Source organism: Carcharhinus amblyrhynchos, chromosome 23 (assembly GCF_965287045.1).
Source record: "Carcharhinus amblyrhynchos chromosome 23, sCarAmb.v2.hapA, whole genome shotgun sequence".
NCBI classification, from domain to species: Eukaryota; Metazoa; Chordata; class Chondrichthyes; order Carcharhiniformes; family Carcharhinidae; genus Carcharhinus; species Carcharhinus amblyrhynchos.
In genome coordinates, this window is record NC_137346.1 from 14456182 (window position 1) to 14475772 (window position 19591).

General features: G+C 48.4%; 1 protein-coding gene across 2 annotated transcripts in view; it reads right to left on the reverse strand.

Annotated features, from left to right (window-relative positions):
- Window positions 1-19591, reverse strand: part of cuedc1b (CUE domain containing 1b) — a 133762-nt gene that overhangs the window by 51667 nt on the left and 62504 nt on the right. The window contains exon 1 of one of the 2 annotated variants that reach the window (XM_080210496.1): window positions 17488-17505. The exons of the other annotated variant lie outside the window; for it this stretch is intronic. The gene's annotated coding sequence lies outside the window, so the exon portion shown is untranslated. Of the gene's footprint in view, window positions 1-17487; window positions 17506-19591 lie in introns of those variants that run through there. 2 annotated transcript variants of the gene reach the window in all.

Sequence of the window (19591 nt, forward strand, 5' to 3'; positions counted from 1 at the left end):
GCTATGGGCATATAATATAGTGAGGGTGCTGGACCGAGTGGATGGGAAGGGCCTCGCTACCTTAGCAGAAAGGTCAGTCACAAAGGGACACGGATCTAAAGTGATTGATGGAAGGATTGGAGGGGATGTGAGGAAAGATTTTTTTCACTTAGAGGGTTGTGGGGGTCTGGAACTCAATGTCTGAAAGGGTAATGGAAGCAGAAACTCTCACTCACCCCATTTAAAAGCAGTTTGGATTTGCCCCTCAAATGCCGTGACCTGCAGAGCTACGGACCAAATGCTGGAAAATGGGACGAGGTTGCAAGGCTCGTTTTTCAGCATGGGCTCAGTGGGCAGAACGGCCTCATTGTGTGCCCTAAGCTATGATTCCATTGGGAATTATCCACCCCATCTTTGAAAGCTGGCAAAAACTCAAGTGAAAAGCAGTAAATGAAGGGCCATGGGTGGAACACAAAACATTTTCCTGCAGCTTTCCCGATCGGAGTGCCAATTTGTGATAGAAAGGAAGCGACCACCTTAGAATCATCACAGAATTCCTACCGTGCAGGAGGAGGCCATTCAGCCCATCGAGGCTGCGCTGACAGCAATCCCATCCAGGCCCTATCCCCGTAACCCCACTAATTTTACCCTGCTAGTCCCCCTGATGCTAAGGGGCAATTTAGCACGGCCAATGCACCTAACCTCTACATCCCTGGACACTAAGGGGCAATTTAGCACGGCCAATCCACCTAACCTGCACATCACTGGACACTAAGGGGCAATTTAGCACGGCCAATCCACCTAACCTGCACATCACTGGACACTAAGGGGCAATTTAGCATGGCTAATCCACCTAACCTGTACATCCCTGAATAACAAGGAGTAACTTAGCATGGCCAATCTACCTAGCCTGCACATCTTTGGGGCATGGGAGGAAATTGGAGCACCCAGAGGAACCCCACGCAGACACAGAGAGAATGTGAAGACTCCACACAGTCACCCAAGGCAGGAGTTGAACTTGGGTCCCTGGTGCTGAGAAGCAGCCGTGCTAATCACTGTGTCACCCACACTGAAGGCAAGGTGCCCATAGTAAAAAAAGAAGGTGGAGGAGTCTGTGTCAGAAATAGAGACATTGGAGGCTTGAGAAGAGAGGAAATATTCAGTGGGCAGGGGCCCAGTGCTGGAATCCTGTCTGAGCATACCAGGAGGAGCTGCAAGAACCTCCTCAGATATGGAAGCAATATTTCAATTGCTATAGAGAGAGACTGCAGTCGAACCCGGGTCCCTGGTGCTGTGAGGTTGTGCTAACCACTGTGTCACCGTGCCGCCCCCCTCACCTTCACCGAGGGTTCTTCCTGCACTGTGTTCAGGGTGGAACAGTGCTCACAGGCTCCCCCAAACATCTGGAAAAACCCTGGCTTCTGCAGTGGAGTGTTCCACATCATCCAACTGTCCATCACTCTGGCATGAGAGGGCACATCGCAATGTACTGGACACATTGATACCATTCTCTCCCAAAGAGATACGCCTCGAGTCGGAGGTGGAAGAGAGCGGTGCCAGTGAAATGCAAGTTACAATATGGGTTTCCAATTGAAATGCAGTCTGAAAAGAAACCTTTATAAAGGTGACGTATCTGTTACGCAAACCCTTCTTCGGTAATGGCCTGGAACTCGCCGCATGACAAGGGTGGTGGAAACAGAGATAATTGTTAATTACAGAAGGAAAATGGATGGATGTTTGAGGGAAATTAATTTATCCAGGGCTACAGGGGGAGAGAGCAGGGGACTGGCTCGCTCGACAGAGAGCTAGCACAGGCATAATGTGCCGAATGACCTCTTCCTGCACTGCAGCTATTTCCTGGAATCATAGAATGCCTACAGTGCAGAAGAGGCCATTCAGCCCATCGGGTTTGCACCAACTCTCTGACAGAGTATCTTTTTGATTTGATTTGATTTATTATTGCCGCACGTCTTTGTGTACCGTGAAAAGTATTGTTTCTTGCACGCGATACATACCGTTCATGGAGAAGGATAGGAGAGTGTGCAGAATGTAGTGTTACAGTCATAGCCTTACAGACTTCCCTAGGCCCTCTCGCCTGCCATATCCCTGTAACCCCACACATTTCCGATAGCTAATTCATCTAACCTACACATCTTTGGACTGTGGGAGGGAACTGCAGCGCCAAGAGGAAACCCGCGCAGACATGGGGAGAATGTACAAACTTCACACAGACAGTGACCCAAGCCAGGAATCGAACCCGGGTCCCTAGAGCTGTGAGGCAGCGGTGCTAACCGCTGTGCCACTGTGTCGCCTCATTTCTCAAAATGTGGGACACCCTCCCCTTAAGACCATAAGACGTAGGAGCAGAATTAGGCCACTCAGCCCATCGTGTCATTCAATAACGGCTGATATTTTTCTCATCCCCATTCTCCTGCCTTTTCCCCATAAACGCCTTTGAGGACTGGGATTGATTGAAAATGTCAGTACGGAGGTAGATGGGTTTTGGTCAGACAGGGAATATGGAGCCAAGGGAGGAAGTCAATGAATCTGTGGTCCAGGTCAGCAGTGATCTAACAGAGGGTACGAGGCCTGAATGGCCTCCTCCTGTGCCTGCACCACAGACACTAAACTGCGATGTTTGCAATGCCAGCTTCTCCTGCCAAGATGTGAGTATGGTAAATACTGAGCAGATTTCTTTTGACAGGTTCTCATGTTGCAGCGAGGGGTGGGGGAATGGGGGAGTGACTGAGCAAGAATCTGCGAGGAGAAATTAAAATCAAATGTGCAGCCCCCCCACCCCCCCCCGTCCACTCTGTGTCAAACCTGACTCCACCCCCCAAAGCCCCCCCTCCCCTCCTGTCCAGCCAGGCGTTGTGGACATGGGGTTAAATTAGAAGATGCTCGGATGAAGTCCAGGTTTCCCAAGCATTGAACCATCCATGTGGATCGGCCAATCATTGGCAACAATTCTTTCTGAATCTAGCCAGTAAATTTATACACACTAACAGAAATGATGTGAATCAACAGTTATCTTATTTCTGATGATGTTTACAGAGGGTTGAGTTTGAGCAGAAACATTCTTCTTTCTCTGCAAAGAATACCACGAACACCGGTTCAGGAAAACGTGGACCTCAGTTTGACATCTCTCTCGATGGTGTGGTAGTCCCTCAGCACCACACTGAAGTGTCACTTTTGTGCACAAGGGTTGGATATTTAGCCCCACTAGGACTGGGACCAGTGGTGGTACAGTGGTTAGCGCTGCTGCCTCACAGTGCCAAGGACCCGAGTTCAATTCCCAGCTTGGGTCGCTGTCTGTGCAGAGTCTGTATGTTCTCCCTGTGTCTGTATGGGTTTCCTCTGGGCGCTCTGGTTTCCTCCCACAATCTGAAAGACGTGTGGGTTAGGTTGATTGGCCATGCTAAATTGCCCCTTGGGATGTGTGGGTTAGAGGGGTTGGTAGGGTAAATGTGTGGGGTTGTGGGCATATGGCCTGGGGTAGGATTGTTGTCACTGGGCTGAATGGCCTCTTTCTGCACTGTAGGGATTCTATGACGTGTTGGTTAGGTGCTAAGTTCTCCCTTAGTGTACCCAAACAGGTAACGGAGTGTGGCGACTGGGGGATCTTCGCAGTAACTTCATTGCACTGTTAACATAAGCCTTACTTGTGACACTAGCAAATAAACTTTACTTTAGGTTGCAAGAATGGAGGTCAATGTAGTGATCCATGGCAAACAGGCCGTGACGCTTCTCTCTACTGCAATGTTTGACAATTTGGGGAGAGGGGATGCGGGGAAAGTAGCTTTTAAAGAAAAAGGTTCAAACGTGACAGGGGGAAATGCAGAACAGTACTTTATAGATGGCCCACAGTTCACCTGTCCACACTGAAGGCTCCTCACCATCATTGAGACTGCTGAAGATTCATTGAACCTTCTCGAAACAATGATGAATTAGGATGAGATAGGTCAGACTGACAGCCAAAGAGACTGCATGGCTGCAATTATAATGATGGTACTGATTAATAACATTCAAATAGGTTGATGCATCAGGCAGAAAAAGCAATTTGTAATGTGGGAATTCTAATTACAAAATGGTGGCGAGGCTGATTACATCTTTAAAAACATTTAAAAGAGAATATAAGATGGAGAGTCCAGGTCCAAGACCAAGTTGGAAGCAAAGGTCGATGAAGTCGTAATTGGTTAAACACACAGTATTAGAAGCACAAAAATTCAAGCAGATAGATTAGTGATGGTAGGGGGTGGGGAATGGAGGTTGAGCAACTCCACAGTCTGCAGGAGCATCCTGCCGTGTTTGATGTCAGCTCACAAGGAAGAGCAGATGGAACAAGCTCCAAAGCTCGAGGGCAATCATAGATTCATAGAATCTCATTCACAACACTTTGTATTTCCTTGCGGTCTTGGTCAGAGCAGGAGCCATACCAAGCTGTGATACATCTGGAAAGGAGGCTTTCTATGGTGCACCTGTAAAAATTGGTGAGAGGTGTAGCGGACGTGCTGAATTTCCTTCGCCTCCTGCGAAAGTAGAGGCTTTCCTAACAGAAGATGGCTGTGTCCCCTATACAGGCTGTCAGGAAGGGGGTTCTGGGGTTTTGATCCAGAGAAAGGATGCCAATATATTTCCAAGTCAGGATGGCGAGTGGCTTGGAGGAGAACTGGCAGCTGGTAGGGTTGCCATGTATCTGCTGCCCTTGACCTTCTAGGTGGAAAAGGATATGTGATTCCAAATGTGGGTTTGGAAGGTGATGTCAAAGAAGTCTTGGCGAGTTGCTGGACTACAGTTTATATCTGGTACATATCGCTGATAGTGAGAGTCAGTGACGGAGGGAGTGGGGGATATTTAAGATGGTGGATGGAATTTAACCCCCACCCCCTCCAACCCCTACACCTCTTTAAACCTTTCAGAAGGGATTGTGTTGAGTTGGAAGGCACAGATTTGGACTGATATTGAACCTCATCCTCTACAGCTTCTCTCTCAGCTTAACAATGCTTTGCTGCTCAAAAATAGACCCAGAGAACCTCATGTACCACAGCCATGGATCCTTAGCGGCTGTTCAGTAAAATCTCTTTAACGTTGAGAATGCAGAGGAATATCTACCCAGACTGACTGGGATCAGTTACACTTTCTGCCTTCATTCTCTATCTCTCTCTGTCAGATAGACTCTCCTGTTTGCAGATGGGTTCTCAATGAACCCTCTGGTCCAGTTTCAAGTCTTGCCCAAGTTTGAGTTAGATCACTTGGGCTTCGAGACAAAGCTGGCGTGGATCACAGAGCAGCACCTTCACTGCCCAATGTCCCCAATTTCATCCTTGAATCTGGACAAATCGCGCAGCACCCATTGTTTATGTATCAATGTAACAACTAGGCTTACATTAACACTGCAACGAAGTTAGTGTGAAAATCCCCCAGTCGCTATACTCTGACGCCTGTTCGGGTACACTGAGGGAGAACTGAGCACCTAACCAGCAGGCCTTTCAGACTGTGGCAGGAAACTGGATCATCCAGAGGAAACCCACACAGACACGGGGAGAATGTGCACACTCCACACAGACAGTGACCCAAGCCAGGAATCGAACCCGCTGAGAGGCAGCAGTGCTAACCACTGTGCCGCCCACTGGACAGAGCACGGAAGTGGCTGGGGTGGGGGGTGCTGGAAGGTTGGAGACAAACCACTCATCAAAATCAAACTGGAATGGGAAATCTTACGGTCTCAGCAAATGGACACTAACACCTGCTAACATTAACATATGAAATTCCTCCTTTACAACAGCGACAACCCTTGTTTGATTGGCTGTACTGGGACATCCTGAGGTACTATATATGGACGGGCTTTATTCCGACTGGTTTAACCCCTGCCCCAGAGGCAGTATCTGGGCACCATGGCACAGAGTGTTATCCCGGCGTGTCATGCTGTCCCAGGTATGTTTTGCATGCATTAATGTCAGTGAATGACCAATTCATGACACAGTGACATTGCGTGCAGGCTGCAGTTGATCTGTCAGCCACATTGAATGGACATTTTCAAACGAAGCGAGCCAGAGGCTGACAGCACAACTTCAGGGCAAATTTCAGAGGGTTGGGGCACCACTGCTGTTCCGACAACATCGGGAGTGGAATATAAAAAACTCCAGAGGCAAACAATCTGACATTTATAAAGTCCTCGTTATTATTGCCAAGCATCCTGAGGCACTTCACAAGAGCCAACCCCCATCAGGAACACCTTAGAAAGACTGACCAAAAGCTCGGTCAAGTCGGTATATTTTAAGACCATAATAAAACCATAAGATATAGATGCAGAATTAGACCATTCAGCCCATCGAGTCTGCTCTGCTATTTGATCATGGTTGATAAGTTTCTCAACCCCATTCTCCTGCCTTTTCCCCGTAACCTTTGATCCCCTTACCAATTAAAAACCTATCCATTTCTGACTTAAATACACGCAATGGCCTGGCCTCCATAGCCTTCTGTGACAATGAATTCCATAGATTCAGCACCCTCTGGCTGGAGAAATTCCTCCTTACCTCAGTTCTAAAAGGTCGTCCCTTTACTCTGAGGCTTAGCCCTCGGATTCTAGTCTCTCCGACTAATGGAAACATCCTCTCCATGTCCAGGCTATCCAGGCCTTTCAGTGTCCTCTGAGTTTCAATGAGATCCCTCCGCATCCTTTTAAACTCCATCGGGTACAGACCCAGAACCCGCAGATGCTCCTCATACATCAAGCCTTTCATTCCCAGGAACCTCCTCCGGACCCTCTCCAAGGCCAGCACATCCTTCCTTGGATACGGGGCCCAAAATTGCTCACGATATTCCATGTGGGGTCTCGTCATTGCCTTATAAAGCAATACATCCCTGCTTTTGTATTCGAGTTAAGGGGTGTTTAAAATGGAGAAGAGGGGGGAGAGGGGGAAGTGGGGAGGGGGGGTGAGGAATGCCAGAGCTTAGGGCCGAGGCTACCAACAATGATTGAAATCGGGAAGGTTACTGGAGGCCATATGGGCAGGGTGGGAATACAACCACCACCGCCACATCTCGCCCTCCCCCACCCCCCACCCCTCCCCCTCCACCTCCCCCTCACCAGTTCCTCAGCGGATCAGCCAGGTTGCAAAGCTCTGAAGGCAGCTGTGCCCGAGCAATATTTTATGTCAGGGCTCTGAGCTCGGGCCCGTTGAAGGGAGTCCAATTTTCTCCCTCTCTCTCTCTCTCTCTCTCACACATTTCCGGGTCATTTGTCAGGGAATACTATTCCCAGTTTTTTGACCTGTTTTCCACTCTTCTTTTCTTGCCCTTGGTCTCGTACCAGGACTCTTGGTGTGTACGAACACTCTTAGCTTCTTTGGGAAACTGGAAAGGAACCACAGAACCCACCCCCTCCTCCGCGTTAACTGAACCGTTGCCAAAATACCATCAGACCCACCAAGATTCCTGGATAACATTTATATAGGATTGCGTTGGAGTAAACTCAAAATTAAAGGATACAGGATGGTTAGCTGGCACAAAATGGACTCTGGGAAAAGACATTAAGATGTACTGACTTGGGCACAGACATTGCACAACAAAGGGTTAAAACCTGTTAGTCTCTAAATTACTGCAGGAAATAGATCAAACCTTGAGATAAAAGCAGAACCAAAACAATGAATTTAGGTAAAGAGATCAGTCAGTGATGGGGAGGCATAGATGTATCTACTTCTGTTTCTGAATCCTATCACATGATAAGTAGTAAGAGAGACTGGAGCCTGGAACTACGTAAGGAATCGCATGTTCTTCAAGGACATATTTGGGCATTTAGGATGTCATGGGTTATACGTTAGTAATCGGAACTGTTTTGTACATGGCGAAGCCTAGAATGGCATCCCAAAGGTCATGACAGCATTGGCCCTACAACAATAACTTGTGTTACTACGCAAAAGAAGGCCATTTGGCCTATCATGCCTGCACCGGCTCTCCAAACGAGCATCATGACTTAGTTCCCCTGACTTTTCCCATTTGCTTCTATTGAAATAATCAGCTAACACCCTCTTGAATGCCCTTGTCTGAACCTGTCTCCACCACAAGTTCAGGCAGAGCATTCCAGATCCCAACCACTTGTAGAAAAGGTAACAATCTGTTGTGGGAAAATCACCACTCGGAGTTAGATTTAAGATTCAACTTGCAGTTTATCAGACAAAGCTTTGGGAGAAGCGCTGGGCTCTCCGCAGTGCACATGGTCACTTTCTCAACTTCAAAGTGGCAGTTGAGCATCTTTTATACATTTTCAAATAATGGACAAGTACGGACATTAGCCGTTAGCATATGGTTAGCACATCATCACTGGATCAGATCATCCTGCCTCCAATACCAGCCAAGTTGACATGACTTGGGGAGATGATGGCCCAGTGGTATTATCGCTAGACTACTGATCTAGAAAATTGGCTAACATTCTGGGGACCCTGGTTCGAATCCTGCCATGGCACATGGTAGAATTTGAATTCAATTTTAAAAATCTGGAATTAAAAAGCTACTGATGACCATGGTCGATCGTCAGAAAAATCCATCTGGGTCACCAATGAATGTCCTTTAGGGAAGGAAATCTGCCTTCCTTACCTGGTCTGGCCTATATATGACACCAGGACCACAGCAATGTGGTTGACTGCCCTGTACACAAGAGCAACTAGGGATGGGCAATAAATGTTGGCCAGCCAGTGATGACCATGTCCCACAAATGAATAAAAAAAATTTGTTCCATATCATTCCAGCGGTTCCCCCTCCCAAAAGTGATTCCGGAAGGGATCTGCCCAAGACAGAAACATACTTTCCCTCCTACTGTATTCTCTGTTGAGGGTCCCTCGAGTTAATAATAGTGAGCTATTAACTGAGAAGCAACAATTCAGGGGCTGGTGGACCATAAAGGAAAGGAAGGAGTTTGGGGGAGGGAGCGACATAGTAGCACAATGGTTAGCACTGCTGCCTCACAGCGCCAGGGTCCTGGGTTCAAACCCGGCCTCGGGTGACAGTCTATATGGAGTTTGTACATTCTCCCCGTGTCTGCGTGGGTTTCCTGCAGTTTTCCCCCCCACTCCAAAGATATGTAGGTTAAATGGGATTAGCCATGGCAAATGTGTGGGATTACAAGGATAGGGCAGGGGAGAGGGCCTGGGTGGGATGCTCTGCTGGAGAGTCAGTGCAGACTTGAAGAGCTGAATGGCTTCTTCTGCACTGTAGGGATTTGATAATCAAATAAAAAAAACATGGTACCTAATAGTATGACAGCAAAAAAGAGTATTAAATTATTAATAGGGAGGCATATCAGCAAATGAATGAATGAATAAGAAAGGCTAAGCAAGCGAGAGATAAGTGATGTGGATTATGACATACACGATTAGAGGTTACAGAACAATCCACGTTCAAAAATAACCTGGTAATCCTAGCAGTCCTACATCCCCCGACAAGGCAATTCTCTCAACCCAACCATTCAACAAACAGAATTAACACCAACATCAACCTGACTGCCACTGCTTTCTTACTCAGCAGAACTGAAATGCAGTCCACACAAATGCAGAGAGGTCGCAATGGATTTTTATAGAACTTTGGTGAGGCTACAGCTGGAGTACTGCGTGCAGTTCTGGTCGGATTGAACATTTAAGCTATGGCCAGTGTTTGGATAGACTTGGATTGTTTTCTCTGGAGCAGAGAAGACTGAGGGGCGACCTGATTGAGGTGTTCAAGATTATGAGGGACACGGACAGGGTGGATAGGGGACAGCTGTTTCCCTTAGTTGAAGGGTCGGTTATGAGGGGACACAAGTTAAAAGTGAGGTGTGGGAGGTTTAGGGGAGATTTGAGGAAAAACATTTTTACCCAGAGATTGATGACAGTCTGGAATGCGCTACCTGGGAGGGTAGTGGAGGTGGGATGCCTCACATCCTTTAAGAAAAACCTGGATGAGTACTTGGCATACCATAACATCCAAGGCTTTGGGCCAAGTGCTGGCAAACGGAATTAAGTAGCTAGGTCAGGGCATTTCATGCATCGGTGCAGACTCGATGGGCCGAAGACCTTTTCTGCACTGTCGTATTCTGTGATTCTCTGAATGGATTTTGCAAAGAAATAAAATTCATCATTACAAATAAACAGCCGTGTGAGTAACATAACACTGGAAATTTGTCAGAATTGGGAACAACACCTGCTGCCGGCTTAAAGTGTGATGACAGTGTGTTATTCATGGATTTTATGTTGAAGGGGAATGTTTTAAAATTCAGCTTTTTCCTACGGGTGGGTGGTATGTCTGGGAGGAATACAGCTCAGATGCTGCGGGAGCAGGATAATTACTCATCTCAATCATGTAGTGTTTACTTAGGATGGAGGCTAATGGATTTTTGTTTATCCTTGGAGATTTCCCCTGGGGTTTTTGATTAGGTTGATTGATAGGGTCATGTGATAATGTGGTTAATGGGAGGAGCTGGGTTTGACGTAGAGAAAATTCTGGTTGGGGTTTGTTTAAAGCCCAGAGGTCTGTAAGCTGTTCTCTTCACAAAATCTCTCTGAAGACTTTGAGATTGTGACAGTGACCCAAGTTTGGAATCGAACCCGGGTCCCTGACGCTGTGAGGCGGCAGTGCTAACCACTGTAGCCACCTAGTAGAGGTGCTGCGGCAGGTCCAATGAACGAAAGAGAGAGAATTTGAAGCCTTGAGGGTCAATTAAGAAGAAAGATGCTGGAGTAATTCCAGGGGCAATGGTTGGAAGTGGTGAGTTTAGGAAAGGTATGTAAGAGGGTGGTAACAGAGAAGGATGGAGTAGCTTTGTTGGTGATTGAAACCTTGCAGGCGGAGAAGCTTGTGGTTGTGGTGGTAACTGCACCAGCCAGCCACAGCCTGACTGGAAATTGGTGCGAGGGTGTTCAATGAGAACAGGATGGAGTACAATTGTAAACCTTCCTGCGTCCAGACCAAATCAATGGAATGCAGAATGGGTTTTGGACTGAGATTCTGGAATGTACCTGAGGTACTTCTCCTTGTTGAGATGGCAACAATTTCAAGCGAAGGTAATCATCTTGAAGATTTCATCGTGGAGTCTCCCATGGCCGTTAACCCTGACCGTTGAATCGGGCCTTCTCTCCCTGAAGCCACACAGTTGCACCTTTAAAGGACAGTCAAGCCGCTCTTTAACAACTGCCTCTCAGCCAGCCCGTGCCAGCTCGGCCTTCGCCCGGTGCGTCACCGCGCTGCATTCCAGGGGCAAGGTCGGTTGTCCTCACCTTTCGGGACGAGGGGAGCTGGGAGCTCCAGAGGCCGAGGCTGCAGCACCAACTCCGCACCGTCTGCACAAGCCGGGGGGGGGGGGGGGTCCGCAGGGATAAAGGGGTCATCAGCTGACGATAGGGTTGAGCCGGGCGTTAAGGGTCAGCCTACAACTCAAGAAAGGCCGCCTGGGAAAAGGCATGGCCGCCTCCCCAAACCACCATCCCTTCAGGTTTCACTGAAGAAATCAGTTTCTCACTCAGACACTGATCCTTTGTGTCCCCCCGCCAGCTTTCCAAGTGTGCCAAGCTGGCCAGAACAAGCATAATGATGTTTAACAGAGGCCGGCGGATTTACAGTCGGAAGCAGTCACCGATGGGTCGGAGCCAGGCCATCCAGCTGAAACCAACACTGACCGTGTGATTAAAGTGAACCCTGTGAGCGGGGTTTGCCAGTATCTGCGTCGGGGCCCCACTCAGCAGACAGGAAGCCTCAGTGAACCAGCCGGCCTGTTAGCCTCAGAACGAAACGAGGGCCCAAGCGGCAGATGGAATCGATTGGAAAGCAGCAGCAAGATACTCCCCCCCCCCAACCCCGCCACTCCTCTCTCCTCCCGGCCTCACTCCACTTCGCGTCTGACCGTCTCTCCCTTTCGAGGCTTGCCGTCCATCTTTTGCGTGCTTCAGAATGAAGTCACTTTCCGCCCCTGGCAAGAGCCTAGACATCCAAACAGGTTTTAAATACAGCTCGCTCCTTGAGGAGCGCAAATGGCTGAGGAATGATAATGCTTTTGGCCAAAGCTGACACTCGTGCTGACAAGTGGAATGAATCCCATTTTCCACTCTATCTTTTCCAGCCCCACAACTCTCTGGGATCTCTGTTCTACACTCCAAATCTCGCTGCTTCATAAACTGCAGGTTCTCAGGCCCCACCAAGGGCAGGTCCTGCCCAACCATGAAACCAGGGCCTTCACTTGCTCACCTCTCTGCAACTGAGCAACTTTCCCCAATCCCTCCGAATGCTTCCACCTCTTTGATCAGTGTTTCAGTTTGATTACACTCGTAGAATCCCTACAGGAGGCCATTCGGCCTATCGAGTCTGCACCAGCCACGATCCAATCCAGGCCCTATTCCCTTAACCCCACATATTTATCCCGTGACACTAAGGGTCAATTTAGCATGGCTAATTCACCTAACCCGCACATCTTTGGACTGTGGGAGGAAACCGGAGCACCCGGAGGAAACCCACGCAGACACGGGGAGAACATGCAAACTCCACACAGACAATGAGTGACCTGAGGCCAGGAATTCAACCCAGGTCCCTGGCACTGTGAGGCAGCAGTGCTAACCACTGTGCCACCGTGCCACCCACTTCTGTCAATTGTCACACTCAAGGTGCTAAATAAATGCAAGATCTTGCTCCTTGTTTATTAACTGGTCCATTTACACCAAGCGTTTGAGTTTGCCTTTAATAATGGGTTCCTATCTTTGTTTTTTAAATTGTGCAGGTCTGCTGGGGGCTGTTACAGACAATGTTAATGCACGTTGTGGTGGCCCAATGGTTAACACTGCTGCCTCACAGCGCCAGGGACTCAGGTTCGATTCCCAGCCTTGGGTCACTGTCTGTGCAGAGTTTACACATTCTCCCCGTGTCTGTGTGGGTTTCCTCTGGGCGCTCCGGTTTCCTCTCACAGTCCGAAAGACGCGCTGGTTAGGTGCACTGGTCATGCTAAATTCTCCCAGAGTGTGGCAACTCGGGGATTCTCACAATAACTCTGCTGCAGTGTTATTGTAAGCCTACTTGTGACACTAATAAATAAACTTAAAACTTTCAAAAAAATGTAACGTTCTTCATATTTCTATCAGGTGCTTTTCACCTCCTGTCGGAGTTGTTCAGTCACAGTTGAGTGTCTCCTGTAAATCCCCAATGGCTCAGAGGGTGCAGACAAAGATTCTCAAGGGGCAGAAAGGTCACAGCCGTTGACTGTGCCAAGTTAACCTATCTCAGCAGGTAGTCATGATGTGGGGTTGCTGCCATTGGACTGGGGTGGGCACAGTAAGAAGTCTCACAACATCAGGTTAAAGTCCAACAGGTTGATTTGGTAGTATGAGCTTTCAGAGCGCCGCTCCTTCATCAGGTGACTGTTGGACTTTACCCTGGTGTTGTGAGACTACTCACTATCTCAGCAGGATCAGCAATGAATCAACGCAATTGCCTCATCAATGCTGGGTTAGTTTCAAGTTTACTTATTCGTCACAAGTAGCCTTACATCAACACGGCAATGAAGTTACTGTGAAAATCCCCTAGTCGCCTGTTCAGGTACACTGAGGGAGAATTTATTATGGTCAATGTACCTAGCCAACATGTCTTTCAGACCATGGGAGGAAACCCATGCAGACACGGGGAGGATGTGCAGACTACACACAGTCACCTGAGGCCGGAATTGAACTCGGGTCCCTGATGCTGTGAGGCAGCAGTGCTAACCACTGTGCCACCGTGTCACCCGTGGGCGAGGGAGGTGCAGGACAGAGTTAAAAGTAGGAGCAAAGAGAATCAATCCCAGAAGTGCAACACAAGTCAGAGAGAAATAACTGGACCAGACATGCAAATACTGTGGTTACCAGAGACTGAGAATTCTGCGGTGAGTAACTCAACTCTGACTGTCACAAGGCAGGAGTTATGATTGTGTTGAAATATTTGTCTGGCTGAATTTAATTCCAACAACGCTCAAGAGGCTTGACACCACCCGGGATGAAACAGCCTGCTTGATCAACACCCCATCCACCACTTTAAACATGCACCAACTCCATCACTGATGCACAACGGTAACAGTGTGTACCATCTACAAGATGCACAGCAGCAACCAACTCACCAAGGCTCTTCTGATGGCACCTTCCAAACACATGACCTCTACCACCTAGAAGGACAAGGGCAACAGATGCATGGGAAACTGGGGACATCTCCACCTCAAAGTTCCCCTCCAAGCCACTCACTGTCCTGACTTGGAATTACATCTCTACACCTTCACTATCACAGGGTCCTGGAACTCCCACCCTAGCAGCACACTAGGTGTACCTACACCAGTTAGAGACGGGCAATAAATGCTGGCCTGGCCTGTCACGCCAGAACTTCAAGAACGAATAAATAAGATTTTAAAAAAAGAATAACTGGCGAATGTTTTGGGGATGCATCTTGTTCCTGATTGCTTACTCAATACGAAGGAAATTTGATTCAGGCAGAATGGTGGCACAGTGGTTAGCACCGCTGCCTCCCAGCTCCAGCGACCCGAGTTTGATTCCCGGCGTGGGTCACTGTCTGGAGTTTGCGTATTCTCCCTGTGCCTGTATGGGTTTCTCCCGGCTGCTCCGGTTTCCTCACACAGTCCAAATGATGTGCTAAATTCCGCATACCTGAACAGGCGCTGGAGTGTGGCAACTAGGGGATTTTCACAGTAACTTCATTGCAGCATTAATGTAACCGGGGAGGTAATGGCCTAGTGGTATTATGGTTAGACTATTAATCCAGAAACTTTGGGGACCTGCGTTCGAATCCCGCCACGGCAGATGTTGGAATTTGAATTCAATTTTAAAAAATCTGGGATTAAGAATCTACTGACGACCATGAAACCATTGCTGATTGTTGGAAAAACCCATCTGGTTCACTAATGTCCTTTAGGGAAGGAAATCTGCCATCCTTACCTGGTCTGGCCTACATGTGACTCTAGAGCCACAGCAACGTGGTTGACTCTCTGCTGCCCTCCAAGGGTGACTAGGGATGGGCAATAAATGCTGCCCAGCCAGCGACACACATGTCCCACGAATGAATTTAAAAAAAAGTCTACCTGTGAGACCAATAAAATAAATTTAAATTTACAACTTAAGCTGTTGTATTAGCACGCTTGATACAAACTAAAACTTGTCACATAAAAGCTTTTCCATTCCATTCTACGCAAATCCTTTTAAAGATGCGGTGAATATTAATTACTGAGTAACTCTGTCCCCCTCGCGGAGCTGCAACGGTGTTCCGTGGGGAAAAGGTGATGACAGGAGCCGAGACATCAAGCTAATGGGTTCCCAGTGAAGAGTTTAGCTCTCCGCCATTCTCAATGGGACTGCGCAGGGGGCTGGGTCAAAGCCCAAAATCCACCCGAGCCTCAACAAGATGTGCTCAACTGCACAGTTCCATCTCCTGTTCCAGCTGAGCTCAGCGCAGGCAAGGAATTGAATATCAGGTATTTATTCAGCTCCCGAAATAGAAACAGGAGACACCTCCTCACCATCGCGGCAATCCTGCCTCCGCTTCTATCCCCCGTCCCCCTCTCCCGAAGGTGCTGGCTCACGGAGTCAGCCATTTTCAGCTGAGTGCTGATGAGCCGTTCGCCTGCAGGGGGCACCACTGATCAGCCTGTCTTCACTCCTTTCACACATTCGTGTGGACCACCCTGGGGAGTGAGGAGGGAGAAGGGTAGTGGAGGGGGTGAGTGAGGAGGGTGGTTGTGGGGAGATGTCATTATATTAGGCTTGCAGCTCTCAATAATACCGTTTACTTTTCTCTTTACTGGCTACGGGAGCCTGAAGCCAATTATAGAGCCTCAACTCTTCAGTTGAGAGATCAAAGATAGCCAGCGTTTGATCTGGTCAGCTTCCTGGTCTGTTTCTCTCAGTCCCACACTGCAGAGTATATTTACACATTGACTCATCAGTGAGATGGCATTCTTCACTTTGATACACATATTATTTACATATACAGACACATACATACATACAGATACATATCTCCACACACATGCATACACACTCAACATATATACACACATAAGCACATATGTTCGCACACAAGTACACACACAAAGCACTATATACTCACACAAGCAACTATGCGCACACACATACAAGCCCAGACACACACACATGTATATATACACACGTACACACAAATACAGAGATAAAACTGTCACAGTCTCTGATAGTCCCTTTGAAGGAGAGGGATGACTGCCAGTGATTTAACCTGAGGGTCACCACATCTCTAACAAGGGACAAGGCAGCAAAGGCTTCATGAGTAACCTCAGCCGGTACTGGAATTGAACCCATGCTGCTGGTGTCACTCTGCATCACTAAACAGCCGTCCAGCCAACTGTGCTAAACCGATCATTCACACATACACACGCACACACACGCACGCGCGCACACACACACACACACACACACACATCATGTTTTTCCTCAGAAGTCAATGACGGAACTCCTCTCATGGGCAGGATTTAAGGAACAGCGGTGCTGCTGTTAGTTGAGTTAAGTACAGTGTTTTCACACTCCCAAAGTTGGCACAGTGCAACATTGAACCCACTTGGCCCATGGGCCGTGCTTGGGAGAGTCAATCCGGTGTGAGGGCCTGAACTGATTCCAAAGTGAAGTGACATTCTCTCTTCCAGGAGGTGCCACTCCGCATCAACCCAGGGATTTTGCAGCGGGGGGGAGAAAACAAAAACTCAATCGAACCTGGAATTAATCTGAAGGGACAGGAAGAGGCCATTCAGCCCTTTCAGGCCATTCCAGCATTCAGTGAGCTGAGCAGTGACAACTCGCATTTATTTAGTGCCTTTCACATCACCACCAGTCCCAGTGAGTGCCCCTTACAGCAGCGTTTGTCCTGAGCAATCATGACATAACGAATGCCACAGCCAAGTTATGCAAAGCAAAGTCCCAAAGATGGCGAGGGCTCTAATCACCAGTCAGGCTGCTTTTCATGGAGCTTTTCAAAGAAGGAATGTTCATAGAATCCCTACAGTGCAGACGGAACCATTCTGCACCGACCACAATCCCACCCAGGCCCTATCCCTATAATCTCATTAATTTACCCTAGCTAGTCTCCCTGACACTAAGGGGCAATTCAGCATGGCCAATCCACCCAACCGGTCTGCTGGATGTTCATAGAATCCCTACGGTGCAGCCATTTGGCTCATTGAGTCCGCACCAACCACAATCCCACTCGGGCCCTATCCCTATAACCCCATTAATTTACCCTATCTAGTCCCCCTGACACTAGGGAGCAATTTAACATGGCCAATCCACCTAATCCATCTGGCTGTTCCCCAAATCCAAACAGTGACACGTGGAGAAACTTTTCCTATGTGGGATCTGGAACGCATTGCTTGAAAGAATGACTCAATCCTGGCTTTCACAAAGGCTTGATGTGGCGATGCCGGTGTTGGACTGGGGTGAGCACAGTAAGAAGTCTCACAACATCACATTAAAGTCCAACAAGTTTATTTGGACTCACGAATGTTGCTTCTTCATCAGGTAAGAAATTGGATAAGTGCCTAAGGAGAAAAGAACTGCAGGCCTGGGGAAAGGGCAGGGAAGGATGACAGGTTCAGTTTCTTTTTATTTTATTAGTCTCACAAATAGGCTTACATTCACACTGCAGTGAAGTTTACTGTGAAAATCCCCTAGTCACCACATTCTGTTCAGTCACACTGAGGGAGAATTTAGCACGGCCAATCCACCAAACCTGCACATCTTTTGGACTGTGGGAGGAAACCGGAGCACCTGGAGGAAACCCACACGGATACAGGCAGAAGGTGCAAACTCTGCACAGACAGTCACCCAAACTGGGAATCGAACTTGGGTCCCTGGCGCTGTGAGGCAGCAGCGCTAACTCTCAGAGAGTCATGGTGGGCAGAATGGTCTCTGTCCGTGCTGCAACTGGGTCTATGAACCTGAACAGATAGACAGCACCAGCCTTGCTGATGTGTGTGTGTGTGTGTGTGTGTGTGTGTGGTCTAGATACTGAAAACCTTCTCAGCCGTCACTATTCTCATCTTCTCTGATACGGCTGATTAGTGTGGGAAATGGCTATCTACAGGCTTTTCCCTTGGCGGGGAGGGGGAGGTGCCATTAGTAACTAATTTATGACATTGCTGGCGAAAGTGAATTAACGTCAATGTGCCAACTGTGGGTTCTGCTCAATTCATTTTGAAAGCATGCCAACAGTACCAGCTGCCTTCACTTCCAATGATCCACTCGCACAATATGCCAACTGTGCGTCTATTTCTCTGTAAATCCATCTGTGCGAGTGTAACAACTTTATCCATTGTCCCAAGCGCGCCCCCCCCCACCCACCCAAATACCTGTTGTGCCAACTGTCAGCATTCGTCCATCACGACAGCTGTGGCACGGTTCCCCGACCCAACACGGAGCAGCTTGTGGATAGATGAGAGTGGGAGGAGGGCTCGTGCTTGTCTGAAGTGTCGGAATGACTCCCCACCACCCCCACCCCCACCCCCAACCCCGGTTAGTGAATGCACCAATAGCGTGGAGGTGCAGGAATGATCACGGCTCGGTAAGTATCCATGGCAACAGGGAAAAAGGGGTGGGGGAAATAGCCACCAGACAGGCAATGTCCCTTCTGGGCGTTTCCTTTCCAGCAAGGGCTACTGGGCCACAATAAAAGGCTACCGGTACACTGGGGTTGTTCCAGAATCGAGGAAATTTTAGAAGGTCTCAAACAAATGCATGCAACATCTTCGCAGCCACATTCCCTTAGGGAAGGAAACCTGCCAACCTTACATGGTCTGGCCTACATGTGACCCCAGATCCACAGCAATGTGGTTGACTCTCAATTGCCCGCAGGTACGGAGGGAAGTTAGGGATGGACAATAAATAGTGGCCCAGCCAGAAACACCCACATCCCTTAAAAATGAAATTAAATAAACCCTCTTTTAACAACCTTACAACGTAGGCCGTATGGGGAAACCTGTGAGCTCAGTTGACTAGATGGCTCGTGGGTGGCTCACAATAATTGCCAACAGCGCAGGTTCAATTCCTCTTCGAGTTGTGGTGGACCTGGCTCCTTGTCGAGTGTGCAAACTCAACGGCAAAACATTCCTGACAAAATCTGCAGGGAAAATAGCCCAGGGCGAGACATCAGCAGATAACAAGCCAAGGACCAACCTCCAGCCAATGCACTCACGATGATAATGATGATGATACAGGCCACCAGGTCCAAGGGATTTGTTAGCTTTTAGTCTCATTCGCTTTTCTTTACTAATCCTCACTCTCATCAGACCTTTAATTCCCCACTGTTTCTGGTACAATTTTTGTCTTCCATTGTGGAGGCAGACACAAAGTACTTGTTTAACCAACTTCCACATAACAGTTCTCCTGACTGGGCCTCAAAGAGACACCACTTAGGGTGGCACGGTGGTTAGCACTGCTGCCTCTCAGTGCCAGAAACCTGGGTTCAATTCCTGGCTTGGGGTCACTGTCTGCGCAGAGTCTGCATGTTCTCCCCATGTCTGTGCGGGTTTCCTCCGGGTGCTCCAGTTTCCTCCCATAGTCCAATGATGTGCTGGTTGGGCGTAATGGCCATGCAAAGTTCTCCC